We start from the raw sequence: 17253 nt of genomic DNA on the forward strand, positions 1-17253 counted from the left end.
CTCGGGCATCGTTCTATGAAAGCTGTTCCCTAAAAGTTTTAGTCCTCTAAAGTGGGGTTCAGACGATCAGTTTTGACTGACAGCTTTGTTCAAATAATCGGTTGCTTGCCAGTGTGGTTCATTTTTCATTTTTGTCAGTCATCAGGCAACCACAAAATTTTTTGTGGATGTTGGACAGTCAGCTGTTGGTTGTTTGTTTGTTTGACCGTGTGAACAAAACAACGTCAGTCAAGGAATAAATTAGCAGAGTAAATATCAAATAAAAGTTAAAAAAGTCGTGTGTTTTTATTAATTTGATTGATTATTATTGCAAATAAGAGATAAAAATAGCAGACAAAAATCTTTTCCTTCATTTTAATATCGGCCAAGCAAAAAATTGCAAACAAAACGACAAACATGGACAACGAAAATGAATTTTTAAAGGAATTTTTATGTGGCTACGAAATGCAAAGATGCCTCTGGGACATAACCAGTCCAGAATATATGATGCGCGACATTAAAACAAAAGCATATGGAGAACTACTAAATGTTATGAAGAAATACAAGAAGGATTGTTCTATTGACGACGTCAAGAAGAAAATAAACGTAATCCGCTCATCGTACAGAAGGGAATTGAAAAAAATAAAGCTATCTGAATCTTCTGGAGCTGGAGTGGACAGCGTTTGGCTCAGAATCTCGAATTACTTTTAAAATATTCACATGTGAATATTGTTTTCGGGAGGCTATCCATTTTTTTACCCATTTCCTTCTTCTTGTCACTTTATTTTCGCGAAATGATCAAAAATGCGCATCCAATCTTTTTGTCATCCATATTTATTAATAAAAGTTGTTATTTATATGATTTTATAGCTATGTGAACACAGTAATTTTTCAACTTGACTGTTGGTTTGTCATCCAACTTGAATGACTGTTTGGCCGCTACGAACAGCACAACAAAACTGAAGCAATCGATATTTGACCAAAAGCTGTCAGTCAAAACTGATCGTCTGAACCCCACTTAAAGTTGGAATTTCACTAAAATTTTTACCTGAGGAAAAATAAACAATAGACTGCTTTTAACTCAAAGGGAAAAAATCTATGTCGGATTTTTAGGCGGCACCCCTCTAATGTGTTTAGTTTAAGATTGCCAACGTTTGAGAAATTACATTACACGATATTTTTTTTGTACATATGAGTTGTCACTTTTTATATACAAATGCTCTGTTCCAGAACCTGCAAAAAGCTACTACTTTTTACTACGATAACATTTTTTCCTTTATTTTATCGAAAAAAATAGTAAAAATTAGTAAATTCTTGCAGTACTGGAACAGACCAAAAATGGCTTAAAACGGTCTATCCCACATGCCCCAAAAAATCAAACTGACTATAAAGATTTAACCGGAACCTTTTGAAATAAATACTAACCCCCTGTTTTTGTAACTTAGTTTTGTTCGTTCGTCTATATTCGTAATAATTTGGGCATCCATAGCTCAGCACCCAGAGGACATACATACCTAATTTTTCGTATGCCCGTTCCATATATAGTTAAGAATTTCTCATTTAAAAATCAGCGCGCTACATTTGCGCTAAAGCGAGTAAATCGATCTACAAAATTTGACAATTCGTGTGAGAAGAATAAAAAATTTTACAAAAACAGGGGGTAAAAAAAAACTCCATATTGCATTAATTTAACAGGTAGTATAACCTATGCTCTGTTCCAGAACCTGCAAGAAGCTACTACTTTTTACTACTATAACAGATTTTCCTTTTGCTCTGTTCCAGAACCTGCAAGAAGCTACTATTTTATACTACGATAACAATTTTTCCTTTATGTTATCGAAAAAATAGTAAAAATTAGTAGATTCTTCCAGTACTGGAACAGACCAATTATGTTATCGAAAAAAAAGTAAAAATTCTTGCAGTACTGGAACAGACCACTAGTGTCATACAATGCAATATGGAGTTTTATTAGTATTTATTTCATTATAGTCAGTATGATTTTTTTAGGCATGTGGGTTGTGCTAATGCTAAGTTTACATTTACGAAATCCACTCGATTTCAACTGTCAATTCCATAGCTCAAACGTCAAATGAAATCTCATCTGGATTTCATTTGACGTTTAACCTATGGATTTGACACTTGAAATCGAGTGGATTTCGTAAATGTAAACCAAGCATTAGGCCGTTTTGGCGCAAGGAAAATACCCAATATTGCACATATTAGCGACTGTATAATGTATAATAAGTACCCAACACATAAGCGTCCCCAAAACGAGTTCCATACTAAATTAATTTTTTTTTATTGTTGTATTGGAGATATGAAAACGCCTAATTTCATGAAATTTGTTCAATGAAGTCCCTGTCACCGGTCCACACTAGACCGGGGCTAATGCCTTGTTCAGACTGACGGCAATTCGCTCTCTGTTCGTTGTTCGACCCCAACTTACGATATAATTACTTCATTTCCCATACAAAATTTTGAGAACGAACAACATTGTTCAATTTAAATTACTCTCAGAACGACGATAAAATATGTCCCATCTCTAACAAATGAGAGAATTTATCGAAATAAATTAATTATGACAGGAAAAATATAAAATTTAAAAATTTATTAAAAACCCAAACATTTTTAGAAAAACTGCAAAACATGAATGAAAAGTAAACGGTTTCACGATTATGCTTGGTTTACATTTACGAAATCCACTTGATTTCAACTGCCAATTCCATTGGTTAAACGTCAAATGAAATCCAATGGATTTCAGAATGAGATTTCATTTGACGTTTGAGCAATGGAATTGACAGTTGAAATCGAGTGGATTTCGTAAATGTAAACCTAGCATTAGTATACATTCAAATCCTAGCAATTTTTCAGTTCTCTTCTATTGAAGTTGGATTTATTGTCCATCGTTTCAAATTCGCGTAAAGTCTGTATACCAAAAAAAAATTCTCGTTAATTTTGAAAATAAAAAATTAAAAAATGTGCTGAAAACACCAAAATTGTGAGAAAAAATAGAAAAGATGAATGAAAATAATATAATTTAATATTAAAAAGATATCAGAAAGAAGGACAACTATTTTTTCAGTTCATATCAATTAATTTTACACGTCTTTTGGCTGAAACTTTCTTTAAAATCAGAAAATATGCCCAGCAAAATGTTTGTAGCCAAAGAAGTAGTTAAATCATGAGTGCAAGTGATTCCGGACTACATCTTTTTACGTGAAAGAAGTCATGATTTTTACAAGGGCATGGTGCAGTGAGGATACTGTCTAATTTACTTCTTAAGAACACATTTTGCATTAGTTCTTTGTAGTGAATAAATCACAACAACATATGATTCAACTACTTCTTTGGCTACAAACAAAGATGTAGTTCGAAATCACTTTTATTATTTTTTGTATAAAAATTACTTTTTATGGATGCAAACATATTGCTGTTATTATAATTAACAAGAAACAAATTATGTTCTTTGTCTTTTTAAGTTTTTTTTTTTGCAAAATTTTGAAATTTCTAAAACGTGAAAAATTTATGAAATGGATTCAAATCGGACATTGTCAAAATGTGAAGAACGGACTGCATTTTTCATGACTCTGCGTGGACTGCTTCAAAAAAAGCTATTCAATCACTACTTCACAAGGAACAATTTCAAATAAATTTTGCTGGGTGAATCATGTTGAAATGAATTGTGTACCATGTCGTATGAACAGGTTAATTCGTGTACATACCCAGCAGAAAAGTTTGGAAGTAGTGCAATGCAGAGTTATGATTTCAATACATCTTTCGATGCAGTCCACACGGAGTTATGAAAATGCACTCCGCTCGATACATTTTAGAAGCACTCGCTTATAGGCCCCTAGCCAAGCAAGCCTATTTTTTGATCCCTACAGTCGCAGTCTTTTTTTCTAAACACAAGAAAGAATTTGTTTTAAAAAAATAAAGAAATACAAACTAAAGATACGAACATTGTATTAATTCACGAGACGCAAATTTTTTTTGAAGTGGAGTTGGAGTTATTTTGTCAATCTGAGCAAAATCAATTGCGGTGTCAGAAAATGCAGAGCAGAGGAAGTAAACTCAGTTACGATCAAATTAAATGGAAAATTTGTATGATTTGTGTTAATGTAATAAAGTTAATATGTGTAAATGTAATAAAATTAATAATCTTTTCTTACACGAATAAGCAATGTATTTTATTTATTTTGGGATATTTGCAATGGCTTGCATTTTATATCATCTTTAGACTGCATTTAAATTCAATCCAAAACACTACATCAAAGGCTGTGATTTGGATCGAAAATGGAGTGCATCCTATCTGTGTGCCGTGGAAGCAAAATGGAGTGCATCCTAGCTGCGCGCTCTCTTGTAAAACTCATAGGTGAATTCATAGGAAAAGATGTACTCCAGCGGCAATTGTTCTAGTGATTTAACTGCATCCGCGGATGCAAACTTTTTGCTGGGTATTTATGAGAGCGAACAACGTGATTCAAATGCTGATATGAACATGGCATAAATTTGCTTTAAAAATTCCGGCCATCAAAATGTTCGATAATATCGATATAAAAAAACCATTCATCGATATTGGCGTAAAAAATAAGTATCGATATTTCCATCGATGGTTTGCCAGCTCTAGTTTGACTGAGTCTCTGGGATGGAAGTGATAGTGGTGTTCGCTAAAATATACGCAAAAAATCTTATTAATCCGATTGTAAATTAAATGGACACTCTTTAAAATTCTATTTGAGAAGATGAATGATTTGTTGCCGTGAAGTATCTGTCTAAGTTAGAAGTGTTTTATTTGTGCAAGACTGAATCGTGTTTGCAAGATTATTTCCATCGATGCTTTTTACAATTTTTTTCACATAGACGCCAAAAAAGTAAATAAAACTTGAATTTTTTGCCAATTGTAGCAGCGTATGTGCATTACTTCATCGCCACATACATTTTAGCGCGTAAATATTGTGCACTCTATTCGTTTTTTTATCTGAGACATAATCGACAAAAATTTGTAAGTATAACATAAACAACACAAGCAACAACAATTGCAAAGTGTGATGTTTGTATACGGATGTTCCTATGTCTTAACTTGTCTCAATGCACCAACAAGCCATACATAAGTGCATCCATTCGTACACTCACACATACTTCCTTCAAATGAGTAACGAATATTGGGACGACGAATAAAGGCAGGGACGCCAACGTCGTAAATATTCAATAATTTCTTTTGTATCGGTGAGAATAGAGAACAGAGCCAATCGAAGAGAAACTGCAGTTAGTACCGCCGTTTTTTTAGAATTTTGCTGTCAGTTGCGTCTTCTATCCCGGTGATTACACATGCAAGTGACTTGCAGACAGTGGTGTATACTATATATTATAGTCGAAACTTGCATGGTCTTATGCCAGACTATGAAATTAAAAAATTCTTTGTTATGGGTACTTTACACGATATGTTATTTTACATATGTGCTGTCACTTTGAATATACCTTTATATAAAAACTGACAACCCATATGTAAAAACATCGTGTACGAGGGCGGTTCGGAAACTTCTTAGCCTATCTATGAAAGGGAATAGTTAGTTTTTCAAAAATATTTTTTTTTTCAATATAATCTCCTGAAACTTCAATACACTTAGTCCAACGCTTTTCTAGCAATTCTATCCCTTGATTAAAATAGTTTTCCTCAAGGTCTTCAAAATAGTGGTTTACAACTGTAATTGCATCTTCATTTGAGGTAAAACGCTTGCCAGCAAGGAATTTTTTTAAATTTGGGAACAAGTAAAAGTCACTGGGAGCTAAATAAAGCAAGTCGTACTTTAATTTGTTGATTTTAGCCATTGTTAAAACACCCTTGTGCGCTGGTGCGTTGTCTTGATGAAAAATTATTTTTTTGTGTTTTAAGCCAGGACGTTTTTCTCGAATTTGTACATTTAATTGATCCAAAAGGTTGCAATAGTACTCTGAATTTATTGTTTTACCCTTGTTGCTGTTTTTGGACGTCCACTACGTGGTTCATCTTCAATGCTTGTACGACCACGTTTAAATTCAGCAACCCAATTTTTTACTGTTGCATATGAAGGAGCACTTTCACCTAACACATTCACCATATCATTATGAATTTCTTGTCCCGATAAACCTTTTTTATGTAAATATTTAATGACAGCACGCATTTCTGATTTTTCCATTGTAAAAAATTGCGGATGCGTCTTTTTTGAACACCTGTTTCTATGTGAAGGAGTTGCCAGATCAAGACAAAATTAAACATGTGTTCATAACAGAGATGGAAGTTTCCAAAACATTTAACTTTTTTCTGTTTATAGGTGTGTACGATAACCCAATAATTTGTACAAATTCGTACAAATTTTTGCTGAATGCTGTTCGATAACAAAATTATCCAGCAAAAGAGAGCGAGTTTGGAGAGATTTTTGGAGAGTTTTGTGACTGAGAACTTGCAAATTTTTGCTGGGAAAATTTGTCCCGCAAAAATTTGCAAGTCTGATCAGCTGACTTTTAATCACATGTTCAATGTAAACAAATCGAAATGTTAACATTATCGACCAAGAAAATTTCACGATTGCACATTTTTTTAGATTCTAAAGCGTTGTGAATATGATTAAAGCATTAAATAAGTAAAGTGCAATTTTAAAATTTATGTTTTTGTTCCGTTTGTCCCAATTTACATTGGGCGAGTTTACTTGCGGCAATTGTCATTTTGTAGGAGAGAGAGGTGAGGCATATGGTAACCCTTTGCCTCTCAGCACCCTCTCTCACCTACAAACTGACAATTGCCGCAAGTAAACTCGCCTAATGTAAATTGGGACTTTGGTTTAAAATATCAAAAGAAACAAAAACAAATTTCGTACATTTTCGGAAACAGCTGACTTTCTTGCAAGTTTTTGCAAAATGCTGTTCGATAACTTTCTGCAATTTTTCTTGCTTGAGAGAGTAAAATTCACTGAGAGAGGTTGCTGGAACTGACTGAGTAATTATTGCTGGGAAAGTTATCGTACACACCTTATATCGCGCTTTTTTTGCTAGGCTAAGAAGTTTCCGAACTGCCCTCGTAAAGTACCCATTTTTCTCCTTTAAATTTGCATTAACGTCCACACATACAGTGACACAGAAAAGACAAAATAACCATAATTACAAAAACGTATTTTAATCTAATGGGTATATTTAATACAATTGAAGAAATTCAATTTTCACAACACAGAAAAGTATACATACACCCCAAGGAAATACGAGTATAATCGTAAAATTTATGGAATTAGTCGCAAAATTTATACATTTTTTAGTTTTGGCGAATGTCTCTGGGTGTCTGAGATATATTTTAGAGAAAAGAAAATAATTTTTGGGGGTCAAATGCGGTTATTTAGGGTCAAATTTCTTATATACCTCGTTAATGCGGATCCTTGCTTAATTTTTTGCGTTTTTAGCTATTGTACTTTATAAAAAGCACAAATTTAGTATCAGATGGCAAATCTGGAAAACCTAGAAGGCTTTGAAGTTGTTTTTGTGCGAAATATACCTTCCTGAACGTCGATAAACGCACGTTTTCTCCCAGATTTCTCAGGAAGTGAATAGATTTCCGAGGAATTCTTGGTGCAAATTACATATAGATGGCCTTGAATTGCCTTGTAATATTGTCGGATACAATCCTTGGGCATCAATCGACTCAGAAATGTACAATTATACGAAACGTTTCGCGCCTATAGTAACGGTAATGATCATAATACGAAAACGACGTTGTCACAGTACAAATTTCATGCTTTTTTGGTAGTGCTTATATTTTGTTGCTTTAGCAACTTTGGGAACAGGTTTGTAACAAAATATGTCACATTTCTGATTTAATTAATGTCCAAGGATTGTATCCGACAATATTACAAGGCAATTCAAGGCCATCTATATGTAATTTGCACTAAGAATTCCGCGCAATCTATTCACTTCCTGAGAAATCTGAGGAAAAACGTGGGTTTATCGACGTTCAGGAAGGTATATTTCGCACAAAAACAACTTCAAAGCCTTCTAGTGTCTCCAGATTTGCCATCTGATACGAATTTTGTGCTTTTTAAAAAGTACAATAGCTAAAAACGGAAAAAATTAGGCAAGGGTCAGCTTTAACGAGGTATATAAGAAATTTGACCCAAAATAACCGCATTTGACCCCCAAAAATTATTTTCTTTTCTCTAAAATATATCTCAGACACCCAGAGAAATTCGCCAAAACTAAAAAGTGTATAAATTTTGCTACTAATTCCATAAATTTTACGATAATACTCGTATTTCCTTGGGGTGTATGTATACTTTTCTGTGTTGTGAAAATTGAATTTCTTCAATTGTATTAAATATACGCATTAGATTAAAATACATTTTTGTAATAATGGTTATTTTGTCACCAAAGAGCCACACAGTGCAGTTGTTACTGTAAAAAACCCAACGATTTAGCCAAAACTGCATTTTTGTAGGGTGTATGTATACTTTTCTGTGTCACTGTATATATGAAATCATATGAAAATTTGGGAATCATTTCAGATTACAGAACCTTGTGTACAGATTTAACACCTCTTACCTATAAACTCATTTTCGTGTTAATGAAAATTTTCATAGTCTGGCATAAGACATGTATAAACGTTCGGAAAAAAATTGAAGTTAGTCCATATCTACATTAGGCAATTTTGCTTTCGGCAATTGTCAGTTTGTTGGTGAAGCAGGGTGTTGAGAGGCAAAGGTTACCATATGCCACTCCTTTCTCTTCAACAAACTAATAAAATTGCCTAACATAAATATGGACTTATTTTTGTCACTTGCATGTGTAAATGGGGGGTAACAAAACAACCGATATTTACGAGTTGGGTAATCTAGTTCCTTGTACTAGTTCCGAAACGTATGAGTAACATCACGAAATGTAATGTGTGATATTAAGTATACACAGTTTGTTCAAAGAAAAAATGTGGGCCATTGGAACTGCGAAGTGAACTAGATATAGTTCCTTTGGCACAACTCTAGTCTGCAGCAGATTGAAATGTCAAAAATACGTATATATATTGCGGTTTACACAGTTTTCTATAAAATTTATTTATTTTTATGTCAATTAATCCGCCAAATAATGAAAACAAAAAGATTTGCGGAACTATTTCGGTTTCGGAACTATTTGGAACGAAGGAAACAAAAAGAACGATCGGTCTCGGAACTAGTTGGAACTCTACTAAGGAACAAGTTCCTTTTAGAAAAGGAACTAGAAAGATCGATCCGTCCCAACTCTAATAAATTTATTACAAAGCAACATTAAGTGTTCACAACAGTTAATTTAAAATTTCGTTTTTACCACCTTGTGGTAAGGGGTATTATGTGTTTGTGCATTTGTATGTAACATACAAAAGGAAACAAGATAGGCCCCTCGTTCCTTCTAGGGATGTACAGAATCACTTTCTGAGTCGATTTATGCATGTCCGTCCGTTTGCAACGTACAGGTCGCATTTATTATCCGATCCAGCTGGAAATTAGGGAATATCATTTTTTAACCATCGGAAGAACGCTATTGCTTTTGACGAAAATCGGTTCAGATTTGGATATAGCTCCCATATGTATTGTCGGCCGATTTCATGTATTTCGATTAAATTTAGAATGTGTGACGGAATTCAGTCTAGAAATAAGCGTGCCAAATAATATCGAACTCGGTTCAGATTTGGATATGCTCCCATATATATTTTCGGCCGATTTTAGGTATTAGGTGCACGAAACATGCTATTTGCGTCTAATATTGATGAAATTTGGAATACGTGACGGAATTTGATCTAGAAATAAATGTGCCAAATTATATCGAAATCTGTTCAGACTTGTATTAAGCTCTCATATATATTTTACATATGCACAGTGGTGTAGAGTATCATATACAGCCCAATTATGAACGGCATCTCACCGTGAGTTTTCTCTTTCTCGCCTCCTCCCCTATTATAAACATCATATCGCCGTGAGTGCTGTTATGTTCTCACTCTTCCCTTATTATAAACAACAAGAGGGTAAGCAAAACTCACGTTCGTGAAAAAATTAGCTATTACAAATGTAAAAAAAGTGAGAAAAAGAGGCAAATTTGTGCTGAAATTTCTCACTACCGAAATCAAAGTGAGTTGAACAAAAAAATTTAAGTGTGGTCATTTATTTTAAAAAATACGAATATTTTGTATCTGTAATGATAATTAATTGTATTTTAGGTTGAAAGCAACAAAAAATAATTAGAAATTTTTTATGTTTTGAGGTTATTGTTGACCTTTGGACGCTTTTTTCTTTGGTTTTAATTTTGGCTTGAGGTCAACTTAAGAATTAAAATTTTTTTGTTTTTATTCTTATAAAAAGAAAGAAATATCATTGTTATTATAAATTTCTACAATATTGTTTATAGTTGCATAAAACAAATGTTCTTGTTTTTGAAAGCCAATCCCTGAGGATGACCATCAAAGATGGTTGAAATATTGGAAATGGAATAGATTCTACCTTATTGTGATAAGAGTTTCTTTATATTTTTAATCGCAATATGTTTTCGACAAAAACAAATATTAGGACATTTACCGCTAACATTTTTTCAGAGTTCTTTACGAATTCGGTCTGAATCTCTGAATTCTTTCAGAATTTGGTACAAAATTGGGTCTAACTTCAGTTCCAAGAATGGGATGTAACTATCCACTGAAGTTAAATGACTAGGTTTGGCATCGCACCTTTAAAAGACGAAGAGTGCTATGCATGGTGCTATCAACATTTGCCCTATAAGAATTCAGACGACTGCAATATCCCGAGTATAGTTGAGCAAAAACTACTCTGGTTTGTGGTGGACTTTATTCACACTATATTTGTTTACATTAGAAACTGCGACTATGTGAAAGCTATACAAACCTACTTGAAATGCTTGTTGAGCAAGGGGTTCTCTCCTGTATCGTTGGGCTTTCCTCTCTAGAAAGTGAAGATCATTCTTGATGGACCTAGTGTGTCGGGCCAACCTACTAGATGGTGATTGGGATGGCTCTCACGGTAACGCCCAAGCAAGTACTGTAACTAAAGCGTTCCCCGTTTTCAGGTATGGACAGATCAAAAAGGTGCATACTGTATAAAGCGGTTCACAAATATACAAGGACCCAATCTGGAGCAACCCATGTCTGCGATTGTTGTTCCTAGAGAGAGTAATGTACACGATTTGGAACTTTTGGGGTCGCAGTCTTGGAAAAAATGGGTGCTGGTGCTAAAAAGATGACATGTCCAATCACTTGCCCTCAAGCTTGAATAGAATCAAATATTTTGATGTAATATAAGTCCAGACCGTTGCCCCAAAAAGATCCAAACCATTTTGAGATCTTAATCACGTCATCGTCGATAACCCAGTGGAATGGTATCTACACCAAGCAATTTCCTGGAATAGTATTTTAAGTACCGGTTGTTATATGCCATGAACAAAAAAAATTGGAATTACAATTGAAATTTATTGAAATTCTATTTAAAATTCATTAAATTGGTTTAAGTGTTGAAGAAAGCATTAGGAATTATACTTAGCATTCATAGAATTGGTTCTTATACTGGAGAAAATATCGGATGTTTCACGAATTGTATTTACAATTCTTGGAATTGGCTAAATGCTGAACCTCATTTGAACCAATCATTGATCTCCTGTGATGTCCTAACATCGCTGGTACAGCTTCCACTCCATTTCCTTGGTATTCCTCAGAACTTGCCATTTCTGTTATCACCCAAAATGCAACATTAAACATTTACTTATTGTAGCCATTTAATGACGTTTTTAAACGACATTTGTTCACTTTTTTACGATTTTCCAATAAATTTCACGAATTCTTCAGTGTAAATAAACAATTTTCACATATCTGTCAAAACAAAAGAACAGCTGTTACAGATGTTGCCATGTTGTTTCAATGTTGTATTTTCTTTTACCAATATTCATGTTCTTTTACAGTGGATTTTTAATAACCGACATTTTTCTTGCTAGAAATGTTTATTAATTTGAAAATTTATTTACTTTTTATGCAAAAAATAAGAATTTAATAATCCCAAAGTTATTTGTGCAAAAAATGACGGTATGGTAACACAAATTATTATTTCAAGGGTTCACAAGTCGCGCCATTATTTTCCATTTTCCGACTTGTCAACCCTTGTTCACTTTTTGTGCTCCTCCCTGCCCAATCGTAATAGCTCGAGCAGGTGAGAGTGAACTGCAACTCACTTGTGAGTAGCTCCCTACGTGAAGATTCATAATCGCTATGATAGTTTTTTCTGTTTTTTTTTTTTTCTGTAAATTACAACATTTTGACAACTCATTGTACCATCAGCTGTGTTGATGCGGCTACCTGAATAGTTATGACTGACTTTATAAATGCACACTCCCATGAGTTCATAATTGCTTAAAGTAGGGTAAGTGCACCAGTAGTCGGCACTTTAAGGATTCTCGTATCTTCAGCCGTATGTCATTCCGAGTCTAAATATCCAATCAAATTAAATTTAAGTTGTTATGATTCGTTATTTTGTGTAGTTTTAGATTATATAAACAATTTTTTTGATTATTTCTGTTCAACATGCAAAAAATACAATTTTAGTGAAATACTGCTTTTTCACCAGTAGTCGGCACCATTCCCCAATAGTCGGCATGATATGATCCAATAGTCGGCATGTTATATTTAAATAAAGAAAAAATGCATACTTTACATTTTTTCTTAAATATTTGAAAGAACTATAGCTTAAGCATTAGTTATTTATACATTTCTAGTTTATTTGTATACATTTCTATTGATTTTACTTCAAAAAATAAGGGAATTTAAACATATTATTTAAATAAATTAGTTAGTACCAGTAGTCGGCATCTATTACCCAGTTGTCGGCACCCCACAACGTACGTACTTCAAATCATGGATAATATTGCTTAAAATCGCTAAAGTTCCTTTCAAATTGAAACTATTTTTTTTTAATTAGCCTTTAAAGTATTTCTTTAGAATTTTTTATAATTTTTAGCTAAAAGTAATCGATAAAAATCAATGTTTATAACCCCATGCCGACTTCAGGCAAATTTTATATTTTTTTGTCCCTAAAGTCGGCATCAGCAAAAATTGCACAATTATAAATATTTTTTAAAAATTTCTTTTTCCGAAGTGTTCTTTTAACTGTTCTCTACCTATATAACAAAAATGTTGTGGAAAATTTCTTAATTTTAAAATAATTACAGAGCTTATAAGGTTAACATCTCCACAATTTTTTTCTTAAGAAACATGCATTTTCGGTTGTGGTGAAAAACACTCACTGACAAAAACTTAAATTTCGATATAATAATTGGTCCTAGCTCAATGAAATTTTATATAAAGTTAGCTGACAATATTGTTGAAGAATTTTTAAGATTATTTTCCTATTTTGTTTTCTTAATTTTTAGTTATTTGAGTTCAAATTCAAAAGGTGCCGACTACTGGTACATGCCGACATTAGGTGCACTTACCCTACTTTTATATGCACAACGTTTACAAAATTGGACAGTGTTTTCTTTTGTGTTCAGCCATTAACGACATTTATTTGCTACTGAGTCAATAGGCAAAAAATACTTATATTAGAAATGTCGGATTAGTTAGGATTACCTGCATATTTAAAATTGCAGACTTCTACTACTTATCACTTTCAATGTACATGTACATGTAGTATAGAATATGTATGGAAAAAAGCAACAACTAATAAAAAAGCCGGTAAAAATTTCGAGTCGATCGGAGCAAAACTGGCTGTGATATGCCCGTTTCTCTCGAAACGACATTTTTGAAATGGGCTGGACCGATCTTCATATGTTTTGGTGAGCTTATTTTTGAATGACGTCAGTTTTGAATGACGATCTTTCGTAATTATCGATAACTGCCCAACCGTTTAACAACTTGCTTAAAGACTGATTTCGGCATATCTTTCCTTTACCGACCCACCTCAGAAAATAATGAAAAAATTACCAAATATAGTGCTTTTTATCCCGATTCCAACCATGTATTGCTTTTGTTGCGGAGATGTATACTTCCCGAGATATGGGCCTCCAAAGTTCCACAAAGGCCCTAGTCTAAAATGTTGGCAAACCACCACAGAAAATTATTAAAAAATTACCACAGATAGTACTTTTTACACCAAATCCAACGAAAATATTTAATTTTAAAGAAGAAAATGTTGTTCCCGTTCCAGAGATTTGCACCTGTCCATAGGAGAAAGTCTTAAATCCCGGCCGAAGGCCGTCTATTTAGGGAAAAATATTTAATTTAAAAGAAAATTTTGTTCCCATTCCCGAGATTTGCACCTGTCCATAGGAGAAAGTCTTGAATCCCTGTCGAAGGCCGGCTATTTAGAAAAAATAGGTTGGGCCTTTGTGGATCTTTTGAGGCCCATACTTTCGGGAATTATACATTTCAACAAAAGCAATACCTCGTTGGATTCGGTTTAAAAAGCACTATCTCTGGTGATTATTTCATAGTTTTCTGCGGTGGTTTGCCAAGATTTTAGACTAGGGCCATTGTGGAACTATGAAGGCCCATATCTCGGGAAGTATACATTTCCGCAACAAAAGCAATACATCGTTGGAATCGGGATAAAAAGTACTATCTGTGGTAATTGTTTTCACAATTTTCTGCAATGTTTTGCCAAAGTTATAGGTTGGGGCCTTTGTGGATCTTTGGAGGCCCATATCTCGGGAAGTATACATTTCCGCAACAAAAGCAATACATGGTTGGAATGGGATAAAAAGCACTATCTGTGGTAATTTTTTCATAATTTTCTGCGGTGGGTCGGTAAAGGAATGGAGTTCCCTGATTTTTATAAAGTACGGGATCAGGCCATATGTATTAAGCTCCAAGTAAAATGAACATGTTAAAAACTATTCATTTGCAACTTTTTACAGTTGAAAAGTATATTTTGGATTGGCAAGGTATTCATTTTGTTATCCAGAACTAGGACTACAAGTTTGCCAATGATCCAAAAATGGAAATCCAATCGGTTTTCGAGGTATGAACCCAACATCAACAACAAAAATAGTATCCGTACTATGGATATTAGTTGCTTTGAGGATACGTACGATGATTTTCGACCATTACAAATAATTTTTGAGAAAATACTACCGATGTCTTCCACTATGTGGTAAGTTTTTCCTTGAAAAATTTAATTTTTTTATGTTTATGACCATCTGGTCTGCAGTGATGCACTAAAGGCAGTGATGATCTACATTTATGTACATATTGTCAGTATTTCGTCTTATTTTCATTACAAAATACTTTTCAACTTTAAAAAGTTGCAAATGAATAGCTTTTAACATGTTCATTTTAATTGGCTTACTTGCACTGCTATTATTTTACACACGAAAAAACCTTCCTGAGCAGAAAAATTCAATGGCTTTTCTTAATAGTAGCATATTTATGTAAAATATGTTAGCCCGTAAGGTCTGGATGCTTATAAGCATTCGCCTGATACAAATAATTAAATTCCTTTATGGATTTATAGCATTATTATTGAAATTTTCGTACATAGCAGTTCCGCACTGCTATTACTTTGCACGCAACTGTATGTAATAACAATAATTGTTCCACAAACATCTCAGATGGGACAAGGGAGACGTCTCTCATATCAATGAGTGCACCCCGATTCACATTAGCTCAATGATATACAGTGTTGTGCATATCAAAAGCAACAAATCGAGGATTTTGCAGTAATTCGATTTTTGGATCCGTTATAATTTTTAAAAACGTAATATTTTGTGCCCAGTTGTTCTTTATTATGTACAGAGAGCTTCCAACATGTTGTTTCTGTACTTTGTAGTTGGATGGGATAACAACAACAACAATATTGACTGATCCTCGAAAACGGGGATTGCAAAACAAAAGCAACAATAGAAAATTATTAAAAATGGTAGTGTCATCGGTGTAAATGAACTGTACTTTTGACTTAAATTTGTCTTTTGGGGCATGGTAGTATCATTTTAAAAAGAATTTGCATTTGTTATAATAACAGGGTTGCCACTTTCTCCCACTTTTCCCATAGTCTAGGGAAAATATCGTAATACCCTCAAATCAAAAACGTTTTCCCTCATATAAAAATTTAAATTTTAAAATATTCATTCTGCAATTGGATTAATATCAACCGTTTTTTGTTTGCAGTATAATAAAAAAGTTAAACAATTAAATATTGGTAAACACAATACATCCTGGTGTACGCCCCTTCAGGCCATCGGCACATTTTGACAGAAATAGTTGGGGAAACTTTAAAAATAACGCGAATAGGAACTTCCAAGAATTAGTTGGGACTCTTATTTCCGATATATGACCTAGAGTACTTGGCAGAAGAAGTTTTGAAAACAATTTGAAAAGTTATACACTGACCAAGAAACCATTGTCATACCCAAAGGAAGACAATTTATGAAACACTGGTAGAAAATTCAATGTTTTATATGGTTTAAACGACCCTATACGATTTTTTTTATTTTATTTTCAATAAATTATATTAAAAAAAAGATTTAATAACAAAAAATATAAAGAAACCTTAATTATTTAGCCATATGAGGATATTTTACCCACTGTTGGTTGAAACAATGGGTTCTTGACCGTTGTGTTATTTGAGTTGGGTGCTGTATAACTTTTGAAATTGTTTTCGAAACTTCCTCTGCGAAGTCCTCTGGGTCATATATCGGAAATAAGAGCCCCAACGAATACAAGTTTTCCCAACGTTTTTTAGCCAAAATGTGCCGATGGCCTCAAGGGGTTTACGCCAGGATGTATCGTGCTTACCAATATTCGGTTGTTTAGCTTTTTTATTATGCGGCAAACAAAAGAAAGGTTGATATTAATCCACTTTCCGAATTAATGTTTTAAAATTTAAATGTTTATATGAGGGAAAAAATTGATTTGAGGGTATTATGATATTTTCCCCAGACCATGGGAAAAGTGGTAAAAAGTGGCAACCCTGTTAGAATAACAAATGCGAATTCTTTCTAAAATGACACTACCAAGCCCCAAAAGCCAAATTTAAGTCAAAAGTACAGTTCATTTACACCGTTGACACTACCATTTTTAATAATTTTCTATTGTTGCTTTTGTTTTGCAATCCACGTTTTCGAGGATCAGTCAATATTGTTGTTGTTGTTATCCCATCCAACTACAAAGTACAGAAACAACTTGTTGATAGCTCTTTGTACATAATAAAGAACAAGTGGGCACAAAATATTGCATTTTTAAAAATTGTAACTGATCCAAAAATCGGTTTACTGCAAAATCCTCGCTTTGTTGCTTTTGATATG

At 33.5% G+C, this 17253-nt stretch overlaps 1 protein-coding gene across 1 annotated transcript in view; it reads left to right on the forward strand.

The window, feature by feature from the left end:
• The first annotated feature begins 4590 nt into the window (after nt 1–4590).
• LOC141387732 (mitochondrial protein C2orf69 homolog) overlaps nt 4591–17253 on the forward strand; it is a 36175-nt gene continuing 23512 nt past the window's right edge. Inside the window, exon 1 of the mRNA XM_073957856.1 lies at nt 4591–4981. The gene's annotated coding sequence lies outside the window, so the exon portion shown is untranslated. The remainder of the gene's footprint in view (nt 4982–17253) is intronic.

Source organism: Musca autumnalis, unplaced genomic scaffold (assembly GCF_047663935.1).
Source record: "Musca autumnalis isolate F117 unplaced genomic scaffold, ASM4766393v1 scaffold_1, whole genome shotgun sequence".
Lineage (NCBI taxonomy): Eukaryota > Metazoa > Arthropoda > Insecta > Diptera > Muscidae > Musca > Musca autumnalis.